The sequence below is a fragment of the Parasteatoda tepidariorum genome, chromosome 7, assembly GCF_982258835.1.
Source record: "Parasteatoda tepidariorum strain Cologne lab strain chromosome 7, Ptep-v5.0, whole genome shotgun sequence".
In the NCBI taxonomy this organism is placed as follows: Eukaryota; Metazoa; Arthropoda; class Arachnida; order Araneae; family Theridiidae; genus Parasteatoda; species Parasteatoda tepidariorum.
In genome coordinates, this window is record NC_141761.1 from 5,557,192 (window position 1) to 5,573,721 (window position 16,530).

Below are 16,530 nucleotides of genomic sequence, written 5' to 3' on the forward strand. Positions count from 1 at the left end.
ATATTTGCGATTGCGACTTCTTTTTTTAAAATCATTTAGCACTTAGGTTTACTTATAAGTAATTACAGAGTACTCAGTCTTTTAAGAAATCAGCATACGTAACAATTTGACAGATACAAATAATTTATGTACAAAAAACTGATTTATAAATAAATAAATATCAAATAGAATGAACAATAAATCTAATTTAGCTTTTCGAATTGTTAACGGTTTCCATAGTTAGGATTGAATAAGTTTAAAAAAACTGATAAAAGTATTTATAAAATATTATTACCACAGTTGTAAGTATTTAAAGAAAAATCATTAATCGGATTCAGGATTTATTCCATATAGAATCCACAAAAATAATAACAAAAACTACTAAAATTTTATTAAATACCAGATTTTAAGAGCTTTTTTTACTTGGCTTTATAGTAGAAAATTTGCTTTTGTTTTTAGTGAATAAGGTATCGTCATACGCTGTATAAAATTGCTTTTTATATTTTAAATTACAATATTACTACCAGATGATTAGAAAATTGAAATCAACCCTGAATGGTGATTTAAGAAAGACATAATGAAAATGAATAACAATGAATGATTTCAAGGTTTAAAAAAAAAGAAATCTGTCAGTTAAATGAATGAAGATTATCACCTCAAATACTCAAATATAAATATCTATTAAAAGTAATATTTTTAATGAATGTAATCTTTTATGACATAAATACATATAAGCATGAACATTAAAATGTATTTTTTCGTACTTTAGCAGACGCAAATAGTTTTATAGACTCTTCAAAATCAATTGTTTTTCTGATAGAAATTATTACTTAAGAACTCTCTTGTGCCTTTGTAGATCTTAAATAGGTTTTCGTAGCTTTTACTTTGCTAAAAGAACTGTGCAAAACATGTAATGGGGTTGTTAACAAAATACTTAAATTATCCACAAGTTTGACAAAATATCTTTTAACTTGTTGCAATCGAGCACTCTACAGTAGAACAGTTCAACGAGGACCGGCACACCCTCGGTCCTTCCTGTTGTCACCTCCCCCTCTCACTAACCGCTGCCAGAAATGCAAGACTTCGGTGATCTACTGGATGCTGGATATTGGGGTTATCTCGGAGCCACTAACCGATTCATCGATTCTGCTTTGTCGTATTCTATGGAGATCCTAAATATCTCTGAAGTTGTATGTTGTAACGACAAATCAAGTCCTTAATGAAGTAAATCTTTAGTTTTGAAGTGAAAATCATCTTTGGAATGGGGGATCCCCTTGAGTAGAGTTGTATGATAAAGTGAATAGTATTTTGATAGTATGCAGTCTGAGCATAAAAAGGCGGTAATTGGGCTGAAAGTCGAATCATCACGGATTATATCAATATCGAACAACTTATTGAAATCTGATGTGGTGCATGTTTTTGCGTCGCTATAAAATTTTGTGGTCAATTTGGCTATAAAGCAATTGATATCATCAATGTTTAAGTCTTTTCTGAGTAATCTATTGCTAATCACCCTTGGGGCGCCAGTCATTGTGCGTAAAAATTTACCTTCAGTTGTAGATAGCTTCTTTCTTAGGTTGTTGCTTATAATAGTGAGGGTCGTAAAAATTGATCGAATCGCTTGTATATAGATAGTTCTTTTATTTGCTAGATCAAGCTTTGAATTCTTATGCAGGAGGACTTTTAGCGCAAAAAACGCTCCTCTGGCTCTTTTAATTATGTCGTTTAAGTGAGTACTCCAGCTCAAATTATATGAGATCGTGACGCCGAGGTATTTAACGTGTTTCACTGGTTTGATCTCAGTATTAAAGAGATGAATGTGGGGTGTATTGTGTTGTTTTTTCGTACTATTTATGATTAAGACTTCGGTAATCTACTGGGAACCGTGTCTTACAATCATTACCACTATAAGACAAATAAAACATACAGAGATAGACTCAGAACATATCCCGGTGTGTCCAGTTAACTTGCGACCTCATGTAACCTTACTTTCTTTTGAGGAAACAGTATATTAAATTTTTTTGTAATTCATTTACGTCGCACTGGAGCTGCACAATGGGCTATTGGCGACTGTCTGGAAAACCATTTTGATCATCTGCAGAGGGGATGGCACCCCCGCTTCGGTATCCCGACGACCTGCACGCGAAGTCGAGCACTTTACGATAGAACAGTTCAACGAGGACCCATACCGCACACCCTTTGTCCCAACGCAGACTGATCCATGTGGTCACCCACCCACAAACTGACTGCAGCCAGTGATGCTTGACTTCGGTGATCTACTGGGAGCCGTGTCTCAAAGATCAGTCCACTGCGGGGCAATTTTTTTTGTCTTCGTTTCTTAAAATATATATATATATATATAAATGAATAAATTGTAATAAGGCAATAAAAAAAATTAAATTTTAAGTATTTTAAATGCTTTGAAAAAAATTACAATCTAACATTTAAAAAATTTTAGTGTTTTAAAATTTCATTTTTCCAATTTTTTTTATTTCTATGTATTTTTATTTCTTTATATTCATCACACGGCACCCTGTTGCAGTTGTGTTCACCGACCTTCAGAGGGTGTGCCACTTCCTCCGTTGTACCGATAAAAGATAGTGGATACAAGTAATGATCAAATCATAGCAGAAACCAGTATTGAACCAATGATAGCGAGTTCGAGAACTGGTAAAAATCAGTGGATTCTTGTACCGATTGAAAAACATGAGTTCGAGTACTGATTAAATGATAGAGGGTTCAAGTACCGATAGAAAAGATTGCGGGTTGGAGATTTGTTCAAAAGAGAGTGGGCTTGAAAGCTCTTCAAATGATATCCGATTCGAGTACTGATAAAAAAGGGAGTGGGTTCGAATATTGAAAACAAAAGTAAGTTGGTTGGAAAAATATTCGATAGATCGATAGAAAATATTCGATAGATGGAATAATGTTCAAGCAGCCGAATTGTGGTAGAATATTTTAAGAAAACCTTAATTTTAAATTTTAATTTTTCAAAAAATATATTCGAATATTTAAATTTTAATTTGTCAAAAAATATTGTTTGAAATTTGACATCTAAAATTACTAAATTCAAAATTTTATAAAATTTTTTATATTATACAGTGATGTATCAATTTTGAACGGATCACTATATTAATACTGAGTGCAGGGTGTATTTAAATCCGACCCTATTTGTTTGGAATGTATTTTGAGTATTTGATGGGATCAAAAATATTGATCATGAGAGAGGTGGCTCATAAGTCATTTGTCAAAATTTAAGAATAAATAGTACAACAGAGACACCAGGTTTACGGTGAGACCCGCTATCTCTACGTAACAGATCCCCCTCTGTCACGGAGTTCAGTTGGATCTATCTGATTCTCAATTTTATCCTCTGAATCTTGAGATAGATGAGTTGAAATTATAGATACATAGCGAAGGTAGCAGAACAGAGAAAAATTCAGCTATTAATATTCAACTCCGTGGCCTTGTAATTTTGAACCGAAGCCAGAAGACAAGGGAACTGCTAGATTTGTATCCAGAGGTATTTATTTGTTATGAGAACTTTGAGGACTTTGTGACCCCGACAGTTTTAACATGCACCAGTCACCATTTTATACATGGGTATTCTTCTGCCGGCAGGATTCAAACTCCCACTCTCACCAACACGAGTTCAACGCCCTATTAACCAGGCCAAATTTATTAGTTTATTTTATAACAGTCACTGCACAACCGACCATATTGTGAGTTAACGACTACTAATATTCAACTCCGTAGCCTTGTAATTTTGAACCGAATCCAGAAGACAAGGGAACTGCTAGATTTGTACCCAGAGGTAATTTTTTTGCTATGAGAACTTGGAGGACTTTGTGACCCCGACAGATTTAACATGCACCAGTCACCATTTTATACATGGGTATTCTTCTGCCAGCGGGATTCAAACTCCCACTCTCACCAACACGAGTTCAACGCCCTATTAACCAGGCCAAATTTATTAGTTTATTTTATAACAGTCATTTCACAACCGACCCAATTGCGAGTTAACGACTACTAATATTCAACTTCGTAGCCTTGTAATTTTGAACCGAATCCAGAAGACAAGGGAACTGCTAGATTTGTACCCAGAGGTACTTATTTGTTATGAGAACTTGGAGGACTTTGTGACCCCACAGTTTTAACATGCACCAGTCACCATTTTATACATGGGTATTCTTCTGCCGGCGGGATTCAAACTCCCACTCTCACCAACACGAGTTTAACGCCTTATTAACCAGGCCAAATTTATTAGTTTATTTTATAACAGTCATTGCACAACCAACCCAATTGCGAGTTAACGACTACTAATATTCAACTCCGTGGCCTTGTAATTTTGAACCGAATCCAGAAGACAAGGGAACTGCTAGATTTGTACCCAGAGGTGTTTATTTGCTATGAGAACTTGGAGGACTTTGTGATCCCGACAGATTTAACATGCACCAGTCACCATTTTATACATGGGTATTCTTCTGCCGGCAGGATTCAAACTCCCACTCTCACTAACACGAGTTCAACGCCCTATTAACCAGGCCAAATTTATTAGTTTATTTTATAACAGTCATTGCACAACCGACCCAATTGCGAGTTAACGACTACTAATATTCAACTCCGTGGCCTTGTAATTTTGAACCGAATCCAGAAGACAAGGGAACTGCTAGATTTGTACCCAGAGGTATTTATTTGCTATGAGAACTTGGAGGACTTTGTGATCCCGACAGATTTAACATGCACCAGTCACCATTTTATACATGGGTATTCTTCTGCCGGCAGGATTCAAACTCCCACTCTCACCAACACGAGTTCAACGCCCTATTAACCAGGCCAAATTTATTAGTTTATTTTACAACAGTCATTGCACAACCGACCCAATTGCGAGTTAAGGACTACTAATATTCAACTTCGTAGCCTTGTAATTTTGAACCGAATCCAGAAGACAAGGGAACTGCTAGATTTGTACCCAGAGGTATTTATTTGTTATGAGAACTTGGAGGCCTTTGTGACCCCGACAGTTTTAACATGCACCAGTCACCATTTTATACATGGGTATTCTTCTGTCGGTTGGATTCAAACTCCAACTCTCACCAACACGAGTCCAACGCCCTATTAACCAGGCCAAATTTATTAGTTTATTTTATAACAGTCATTGCACAACCGACCCAATTGCGAGTTAACGACTACTAATATTCAACTCCGTGGCCTTGTAATTTTGAACCGAATCCAGAAGACAAGGGAACTGCTAGATTTGTACCCAGAGGTATTTATTTGCTATGAGAACTTGGAGGACTTTGTGATCCCGACAGATTTAACATGCACCAGTCACCATTTTATACATGGGTATTCTTCTGCCGGCAGGATTCAAACTCCCACTCTCACCAACACGAGTTCAACGCCCTATTAACCAGGCCAAATTTATTAGTTTATTTTACAACAGTCATTGCACAACCGACCCAATTGCGAGTTAAGGACTACTAATATTCAACTCCGTGGCCTTGTAATTTTGAACCGAATCCAGAAGACAAGGGAACTGCTAGATTTGTACCCAGAGGTATTTATTTGTTATGAGAACTTGGAGGACTTTGTGACCCCGACAGTTTTAACATGCACCAGTCACCATTTTATACATGGGTATTCTTCTGCCGGCGGGATTCAAACTCCCACTCTCACCAACACGAGGTCAACGCCCTATTAACCAGGCCAAATTTATTAGTTTATTTTACAACAGTCATTGCACAACCGACCCAATTGCGAGTTAAGGACTACTAATATTCAACTCCGTGGCCTTGTAATTTTGAACCGAATCCAGAAGACAAGGGAACTGCTAGATTTGTACCCAGAGGTATTTATTTGCTATGAGAACTTGGAGGACTTTGTGATCCCGACAGATTTAACATGCACCAGTCACCATTTTATACATGGGTATTCTTCTGCCGGCAGGATTCAAACTCCCACTCTCACCAACACGAGTTCAACGCCCTATTAACCAGGCCAAATTTATTAGTTTATTTTACAACAGTCATTGCACAACCGACCCAATTGCGAGTTAAGGACTACTAATATTCAACTCCGTGGCCTTGTAATTTTGAACCGAATCCAAAAGACAAGGGAACAGCTAGATTTGTACCCAGAGGTATTTATTTGTTATGAGAACTTGGAGGACTTTGTGACCCCGACAGTTTTAACATGCACCAGTCACCATTTTATACATGGGTATTCTTCTGCCGGCGGGATTCAAACTCCCACTCTCACCAACACGAGGTCAACGCCCTATTAACCAGGCCAAATTTATTAGTTTCTTTTATAACAGTCATTGCACAACCGAGCCAATTGCGAGTTAAGGACTACTAATATTCAACTCCGTGGCCTTGTAATTTTGAACCGAATCCAGAAGACAAGGGAACTGCTAGATTTGTACCCAGAGGTATTTATTTGTTATGAGAACTTGGAGGCCTTTGTGACCCCGACAGTTTTAACATGCACCAGTCACCATTTTATACATGGGTATTCTTCTGCCGGCGGGATTCAAACTCCCACTCTCACCAACACGAGTTCAACGCCCTATTAACCAGGCCAAATTTATTAGTTTATTTTATAACAGTCATTGCACAACCGAGCCAATTGCGAGTTTACGACTACTAATATTCAACTCCTTGGCCTTGTCATTTTGAACCCAATCCAGCAGTCCCTGGAGCAGGTAAGGGTCGTTATATTAATACTGTTTGTTAAAATAAAAAGAACATTTCGTAAGCTGATATTATTTAATTGATGTTTATATTGAAAATATTTCTTCATTATTTTTGCTTTCCTTTTAATTATCTTAAGTGCATTTGTTAAATTTTAGTGCAAGAATTTTTTTTAAAATTATTTATGTAAATTTTTGGCTTATAAGGGTTTATTAAAAGGTCTATCAAATATCAGAGAGAATAAATGTCATGCGTGTTTGAAGTATCAGCTCTGCTCTTGATGGTGTATAGTGGCTAGGATGTGAAAGAGCGACTGTCCCGGGCATCCAGCCAAAACGAGCATTCAACATATCAATGGAACACACTAAAGCTTTATATCAATTAGTTTTAGATAATTACAATTGTAGAATAATTATCTTATTATAGAATGAAATGTTTTAGAAGACAAATATCTGTTAATGTTTAACATTTAATAAAAGATAAAACAGAACCAATATTGAAATCTAAAGAGTTTATTATTTTTAATTACTGATAAAGTTTGTGACAGAAAAAAAAATTAAAGCCTGATAGATTTCAGAATTTTAGAAACACCTTCTAGTTATACTATTACAATCAAATAGGTTTCGATGTCTTTTATTCCGGTCTCATCAGTGATTCAGCATATTTCGATATCATTTTTGTTTCGTTCTTACTTAATATTAATTTGTTTGCGACAGTTAATTTGTATACCTCTTTTACTACATTTTCGAGGAATTTAAAAATATGATATTGAGGATTTTAACTGAAATGAAATTTGCTTTTTTGTATGCCTCTTTTATTACGTCATCATCACACCCACACGCAACTGTCTACTCTAAATAATGCTATATAGAATGAGCTTGGCGAAGAGAATGAGATAGCAAAACAAACGTGTGTAGTTATTTAAATTCTTATTCAAAAGTATTAGTTAAATTTTCTTTTTTGAACTGACAATTTCTGTACTTTTTTAGATATTTTAAAGTGCTATTTGAAACTGCTGCATATCACATGAAAGCATTAACACTAGAAAGACGGAAAATAAGTATATACCTATATTGCCTAAAAGCAGTCAAAGTGACAGGATTGTGAATGCGTAAATAAATTTGTTTAAAATTAATTTTTAACTTTTTTTATATTATTTACAGTTATTTAACAAGTTATTAGTAAATATTTAACAATAAAAAAATTATATGTTGCACAAAAAGTCACAAAATTCAAAGAAATTGTGTCATTATAGACATCATTGTTTTTCTAATTGAAATTAAAAGCAGTCAAAATGACTTCCTTAGGCAATCTAGTGTTAAATACATCATTTGTACAATTTTAAAGTAAAATAAAAGGGAATTCTGATCCTTAAAATCAGATATTAAATAGTCTGATGATCGAATGATGGGGCAAAAAAAAAAAAACTTTTTTACCTTTTAAACTAAAAAATTGTTTATTTATAAATAATTTGTTTATACTCAAATTGCTTGAAAGATGATATGTTCCCTACTAATGACAACGAAGTTTTTTGTTTTATTCAGTCATTTATTTATATTTATTATGTCCGACAATGTATAAAAGAAAAAAAGTGCATTTTGGGCTTCTGAGGGCCCCAGCTCCGAATAAAACTTCAAAAAAAAGGGGGGGAAAGTAGGATCTGGGGGCCCTTGTCATCTCGGGGCCCCAAGCTACAGCTTGTTTAGCTTATACGTAAATCCGACCTTGGATACAGTGAAGAGTAATCACATCTAAGAGTTGAAGACTCTGCTCCTCTTTTTTAGAAGCAAGATACTGCTCAGAATACTTAAGCATAAACCTTCTTCTTCTCCCAGATTGTCACAGTGACGTCACAAAGAGTAAATTGACTGATGATACTCTGTCTCGTGAAATCGCATAAAAATCTCCATGATTGTGACTTTTGTTACTTCCCAGTTACCAAAATAAGGTTCCTTTTAACTCAGCAAAAACCTTTTAATATAAACCTCAAAAGGTTTGTTATGCGGTTTAGATGTAAACTTTCTAACCTTAAAACGAGATCTATTCTACGCACATTACCCTAACCCAAAACCTTGGAAAACATCCTTCGATATAAAAACCTCTAATCGAGGTTTTAGGATGAAATTAACCTTAAATCAATGTGTGTACTTAGGGTTTTCAAGCGTAAAAACATCCTTTATCAAAGCTAGTCTCAAGGTAAAAATAATCTTAAATCTAGGTAGGGTAAACTAACCAGTGAAGGAACACTTAAGCTTCGCTTGCCTTTTAAAAAATCATATTAATTTCAAAACTCGTAATTTTAGTTAAATGACAGTGTCAACATATTTGTTACTGATTGCAAATTATGTAAAAAAATTGTAGAGAACTTACATAATATTGTTTTAAAGTTTTGGAGGTTCAAATAACAAGTAGTAAGAAGACCCAGTGAAGGAACAGCTCTTACCAGTGAATGAACACCCAGTAAAGGAACACTTAATTTTGGTTATTTTTTAATGCTCCTTATGAATTTATAAGCCATACAAATATTTAAAAACAAGCCTATTCTTGAAATTATAACATATAAATACTTGGAAAATGTTAACTTTTTTTTTGTAATCATGAATTGAAAGTTAAAGTGTCAACATATTAACACATACTGTTCATTCACTGGGAAATCTATGCCCAGTAAAGGAACATGCCTGTTCGCTCACTGGTTAGAAGTTATTTTTCGTATTTTTAACATACTTTTGATACGGAACATCACTAAAGGTACAAGAAAATTAAGGTTTATCTTTTATTTTCATAAACTTAGAAAAAGAAACCCAGTAAAGGAACACCTGTTCCCTCACTGGTGTTTCATCCGTTTGGTGATCCAGTGAATAAGCACTCCCTTATCTCAGTACTTTATCATGCTATGATGCTTTAAAAAAATAAAATGCAGCTTCAATAATTATATTTTGAATTCTCTTTTTCACAGTGAGAAAAATAAGACTATTACATGCAAGTAATAATATAAATTTACTCAAAAAAATATATAAATATAATTAAAAGAAAATTAAATAAAGTTGTGTGTTTACAGAGCAGCACTTCATCAGGGGACACACTGTCTGTAAACACACAGGAGCCTTTCTGTTGTTAGTGGCAAAGCCAAAACTAACAGTGCCCCGAGGCCCCTAATGAAAATTCAAGCATAAAGAATAATAATAATAATAATTACCACATTAAATAAATATCTACCATAATAACATTCATGAAAAACTTTGTAATAAAATCACTTTTACTGAAACAAATATACAAAATATTTAAAAGACATCAAAAAAACCGCCCCCAAAGCACATAAAAACAGTTACAGTTAGTAAAAGTGAAGAAGAATTTCCTTATAAATTCCAAATCAGCTCAAAATTTATATTGTGCTGACACCTATATATAAAAAAAAAAAAAAAAAAAAAAAAAAAAAATTTTTTACAACGAAACAAGGTGTTACAGAGATAATAACAAATTCAAAATTTTTTCCAGAGAAGTCTATTTGACCAGGTAATCCAAAACATTGCTAGATGACTTCCTATTGTTTGGCAGTAAGCTATTGTTACCAACCAATCTAAAGAAAAACTTTCAAATTCTTATTTTTAATCAATATATATGAAATGTTCCTTCACTGGTTGGTTTACCCTATAGTCTTTTTGAACTTATTTGTCGAGAGGTTTTGCATAGAGTATTTTTTTAATGTTAACTGTAACGCTAATTTCAGATACACTAATCTGTAGAGAATTTTTTAACATGCTCTGTGTTGCGTCAATGATTTGTAAACTCTCTAGATCAGCTAGCACTACTGTCGTTTGCGCTACATCGTAGCGAACAAGTCATAAACTAATTCTGTATGCTTGTAGTTACTTTTAAAATTTGCATTAAATTTTTAAACTTAATTGTTTTGAACAATTTTTTTTTAAAATTTCATGTAGCTAAATAATTGTCTTCCAGTTTTTTACACATAATTTTCGTACGAGAAATGTAGAAAAAAATTTAAGCATTTTTTAAACATTATTAATTATGAGTAAAATATAACAATAGATTTGCCAAGTGAATTACACTCAGCATCAACTACAGTATCGTTGCCAGTTATTATCCCGGTATTTTATAATCGTCGTTGAACAGCCGTTTATGGGTTTAAGACTACCAATGTTTAACTCCGTAGCCTTATAATTTTGAACCCAATCCAGAAAACGAGGGAACTCCTGGATCAAGTATTGGGATAAATTTTGCCTTCGTGGAGGACTTTTTGTTGGAACTAACCCACCTTTGCATTACATGGAGAGGAAAATCACAAAAACCTTCCACAGTTAGACTGACGGCAAGGGGACTCTCACCCGTGATCTGTCTACCACTGAGGATATTTCACGTCTGCACTGTGGTTGGTGTGAGCAGAATGTGGATTCGTATCAACAAGTAATTGCTGAGATTCGAACGCGGTTCAGCTCATTGGAAGGCGAATGCTCTATCCCCTGAGCCATCGCGGCTTATTAATTCAAGAGTTATCGTTGCAAGATGAATATCTTTGACAATAATCCACATGATATTACCGTATTCGATCATTATTGTTGCCGATCAATTCGTAATATTGTCGTTGTTCTTAGCTATTTAATTATTTAAACATTCTATATCTGTTAGTATGCAAAATTCATCTTTGCTCCACCTAGCTCAAATAATTTCTCATTCTATGGCATAAGATTTGAATAATGTTTTATGTTTTTTCTTTTTAATTTCTGTAGTTATTTAGTTTGGGGTATGCATTTTGAGATTAGATTAATATAGACAATTAGGTATAAATAAGAGGAGCATCCCCACCTTGTATCTGAATAGTCTATTCCCTCGCAAGGCAATCTTTGTAACCAATTATCAAACTTGTTTTTCCAAAACCTTAATTATTTATTTACTTTATAAGTATTTATTATTTTTTGCAATTTCATTTAAAAATGTTTTGAATTGATTTAAAATGCAAAGTAAAGAAATTGTTACATTTTGACATTAAATCAGAGATTTGAGAAGCATTTCTGAGGAATAAAAATTCAAAATATTCATATTACTGAATGTTTCTTGTTCAGAAACTAACAAAATGATTTTGAGCAAATTAAAGATTTTGATTGCTGAAATTATTTTAAAAAGTTTTTTTGCTTGCCTTACAACAATTGAATAAATTAGTTTTACGTGCAAGTGCAACATATTTTTCATAGTTAAATTAGTTATACCATAGCCTACATCACAAGTCGTATTATTCCTACTGAATTCAACCAGCAAACGGCGTTTTCTGCGAGCCTGGATTCTATCAACAAACTAACATTTTCGGCGAGCCTGACTACTAGCTACAAATAAACATTAAACGAAGTTTGTTGTTTTAAGTCGCTGCTAGCCAGGTTGGAATTGTATTAGTCTAGTTCATTTTGAAATAATTGATTTTATTGCTTTATCTAAGTTTATGTCCTTAATAAACATATTTAAAATTCAGTTTATTAATTAAATTAAAAAGTAAATGTTATTACTAGTAAAATTTTCGAAGTGGAAGTAGTTGTGTTTTTGTTTTCATATTATACCCAATTAAGTACATTTAGGGTCAGAGAAATACACAGAGTTAAAGTTGCATTAAAAAGACGCTTTACTGCGAAATAAATACTTTGTGGCAAATTCTGTTTCAGCTGATAGTTGAAATTCTGCTAGTTTAAAATTTAATCGGCTGGTCCATAAGAATTCCGCACCAACCACAATGCTGACGTAAAATAACCATAATGGTAGACGGATCATGGTCTCTTCGTCTTCAGACTAAACGTGTGAGATTTTCGTGGATTTCTACTCCATGTAACGCGCAATGCAAATGCGGGTTAGTTCCATCGAAAAGTCTTCCATGAAGGCAAATTCCTTGCAATACCTAATCCAGTCCTTGTCTTCTTGATTGGGTTCAAAATTACAAGGCTACGGAGTAAACCCAAAAATTGGGTCAGCAGTTCGGCGACGGTTATAAAATAAGACAGAGATGAAACAGAATTTGCTAAGAGGTTCTCTTGTATTCAATCAACGTCTAAATGGGCTATTCCGACTTAATTTTTCGGGAAGAATTTATCACCGAATATGTATTACGCACCTAATGCTGGTTATTCTTTATTTTTTTTTACAAATTATTAGCATCCGATTAACCTTATAAAATTTCTTTTGCAGATGCATTGGCTTAGACTTGGGGGAATGATTCTCAGTATTGTGATCTGCTTTCTGAACACAGTCTACAGCCAGTATCAAAATTGGAACTGACATTACTATCAGCATTATTCATCCACTTCAGTATAGGTTGCACAGAACCACAACCACCAAGGCGGAGATCTGGATTTGCAAAGTTCAATTAATAGACCATCTTTCAGCTTTGGAAAAATGCCTTAGAAAAACCCACAGTCCAAGCCACAGTGGCAATCTCCAATGTACAAGCCGAAATGGCTAGATTCGCTTTCAAAACCGCAATGGCAACTATCGAAAGCACACCACATGAAACCGTTTATGAAACGACCCTTTAAGAATTCAAACTCACTAAACAACCAGCCGCATGTCCAATGGAGAGCAGGACCTAAAGAGTGGCAAGGAAGATTTCGTACTAAACCTAATGGCATATTTTTCCGACAAACTACAGCCCAACCCAGAAATTGGCCAGATTACATTCCTCCACTTTCTATTATAAAACCTTCTATGGATGATCTACAATCACTTTACAACTTCAAATAATAATTATTCATTAAAAATGAGGCAAAACATTTATATGTTTTAAACAAATTCCCATTTGTTAGTGTATGATAAATATATCTGCAAGAAAGTATCTTAAAACAAAATCGAAGCTTTTTAGTACATATATGAATATCTACTGTCTGTCTAACTAAAGAACTTCCCTCGCTACAGCTAGAGCACAGTCTATGATCATGGTTACGAGTTTAAACTATTTCAAGTAAAGCAGGTTTTGACTAGGGTCAGTGAGGGAAGTAAGCAAGAGCCTGACCTCTTTCAAAAAAAGTTTTTCTTGTTTCCATAGCAGCAGACGGCTCCAAACACTTTGGCTGGAAAGTTTTTAGATTGGGCTGATAGATGCTATTTGGCGAATGTTTTTCTCCCCATGCATTGAGGTGAAATTATTTTTCCTATTTTGAGCTGTAGAAATTCCATATTTTTAAACTCAATATATGAAAAAGAGTTTGACTAAGGGATTTTTAAGAGATTATGGTACCGGACAGTGTCTGAATCATTGAAACAATTTTGTATTGCGCTCATTTAAGTTTTAACTCACTGAAAAAAATTCCATTGCTTTACGTGAATTTTTAACGCCATAACCAATTTTGAACTAAAAAAAAGAAGTCAGCAAAAAAGAAATTTCAAAATAAAGCTGCAGAAAATTAGAAAATTGAGTAAAGCGATACTTCATAAGAGTAATTTAAATTTTTCTGACTGAAGCAGTCGGTTTTCTTTTTCGTTATGTAGTTTGAATCTAGGAATGTTTTTTTAAAATTATTCTTTTAATTATTTACCTTTTTAAGTTTTTTAGGTGCTTTGTTATGTATTTCAAATAAAGGAAAGTTTTGTTTTTAAGATTTTATAAGTCTCTCTTTAATTGAACTAGGCTAATGATAGAATATATTGTATATTATAGGAGAAAAACACAGTGCATCAACAATGCAATGATCTACAATGCTTGAAATTGTCCTTCAAATGACGGTTTTTATACATTATGATTGTAATTATCATCAAGACATGCAGACATAAGTTTTCCACTATTTATTCATGTGTTGCCACAGATGACTTAATGCTCACTTTTTAATGGCATATATTCAAGAATTTTAACTCTGAAGCCAGAGAAATTTATAAGAAGCTGCAAATTAAGTTACATAAAAAAAATAATAAGCATAAACACTTAATTGTCCATCTTAAACTGTGAAGACAGTTTTTTTCATAAAACAATATTTGCTTTTATTTAAATGATCAAAATGGGAATTTTTAATTAGGCAATGAGTCATAACACAAGAATTATATAATTAAATATTCAAATAATTTCCAACCAATATAATGTACTACAACCGAAATAACGATATGAAAACTCATTAATTGCTTAGAAAATTAGCTCTTGTTTGAAATAAAGCATCAACTTTGTAAATTAATGAAAAAAACAATAGTATTCTAGATGACAACTTCAGAATTGGAAAACAAGTTTATAATCAAGTCGGTAATCAAGTTTAAATCAAGTTTATACAAGAATAAATCAAGTTTAATTAACCGCATAGTTTACATCTTAAAGTGTAAAGACGGCACTTTCAGAAAAAATGTATTTCATTTGATTTAAACCAAAGGAAAATTTTTATGTAGCAAAGAGATAACGTGCTTGAATTTTATACAAACTATGCAAACAAAATAATGCGAAAAAAGCATTTATTGATGAGAAAACTAACTCTTATTTGAAATAAAGCATCAAAGTTTGAAAGGAAAAAAACTAAATTCTTTGAGTTTTGAAAGCTTAGTTTTGAAGAAAATATCCCAACAGCGATTTTTGTTGTACATTGCAGGTAAGTATACATTGCAAGTACATATTTCAAACATTAATGTATTTTTAAAGAGCTTTTCATTTTCACTGAAAGCACAAACTTGTTTTTCATACCGTAATAATTTAATTTTTTAATAGACCCAAGAAATAATCCAAACATAGATAATTAAACTTGCTTCTGTAATTATTAAACTCAAATTACGAATTAAAGACTTTTATTTTCCTTATTTATATCAAACTAACACAAGTTAAGGGAGAAAACTAATTTTTATTAAAATATAGATTTGATTGCCTCTGCAATCTTTAGACAAATTAAAATTATTCAGAAATATCTGGACTACTCAGAACTTATAAAAGTTCTCTCTTAAACGACCTTTAGTTAAGTTTTAAAATAAGTTTACAAATTTGAATTTATGTTGAACTATGTAAGAAATTAAATCTGAAATGTTTGCTGAAAATTCAACTCAGAACTTCAAGAAATAATTTATAAAAAGGATTTTATAAGATTAAACAAAAAGAAATTTTTAAACAAATTTTTGACCTTGTATTTAAAAATCAAAGATAATTTAATTGGACTTACGTACAAGTGACAAGTTTTAACAGAGAAAAAAATTAAAATTCATAAAAGAATTTAGAAGCTTGCATTCTATGGGAAAAATCAAAAAGTTATTAACTAAAGAGATTACAAGTGCCAAAACTTTTGATTGGACTCTTCGTTATGCAAACACTTTTTCTGGTTTGACAAAGAGTATGCTTAGATTAATTTCGATGGAATCTAAAATGTTCATTTTATGAAAAATCTAAACTTTTTGAACAGTTTGAAACTAGAATTAAACATAGTTAGTTGTTCTCTTATACCATTAAAGCAATGGGGGTGCGCTTGTTTTCCAGCGCCGTCATCCATTGCCAAGAATATTACTACTGCCACATATATTAGTCTACCAGTTTAGAGGGCGGACCCATTCACACATCCACAAATCGTAATTTTAACCTGAACTAGAGAACGATCAATTTTCAATCAGTACCCCCAGAAGTAAGATTTGTTATGGAAACATGGGACTAGTTCGGGAAACATTGGTGATCAGACAGATTTAACGTGCACCAGTCACCATTTAATAATTTCTTCGGTAGGCGGCGATCCAACTCACGATCTTAGGACATGGGCCGAAAGCCCTACCGACCAAGCTACCCCTGCCCCCATATGCTTCGTTGTAAATCAGTTAAGCTAAGGTCGTATGTCAAAAACTAGTGTGCAAATATATTCCTTATAGAAGTTATTTAAGGTGCTCTCGTAATCTTTAGTCCACCAACATCCTGAGCCAC

General features: G+C 33.3%; 1 protein-coding gene across 2 annotated transcripts in view; it reads left to right on the plus strand.

The window, feature by feature from the left end:
* LOC147806773 (tyrosine--tRNA ligase, cytoplasmic-like) overlaps window positions 1-16,530 on the plus strand; it is a 49,310-nt gene that overhangs the window by 6,498 nt on the left and 26,282 nt on the right. For both annotated transcript variants that reach the window (XM_087167165.1, XM_087167166.1), the window contains exon 4: window positions 12,858-15,229. The gene's annotated coding sequence lies outside the window, so the exon portion shown is untranslated. The remainder of the gene's footprint in view (window positions 1-12,857; window positions 15,230-16,530) is intronic.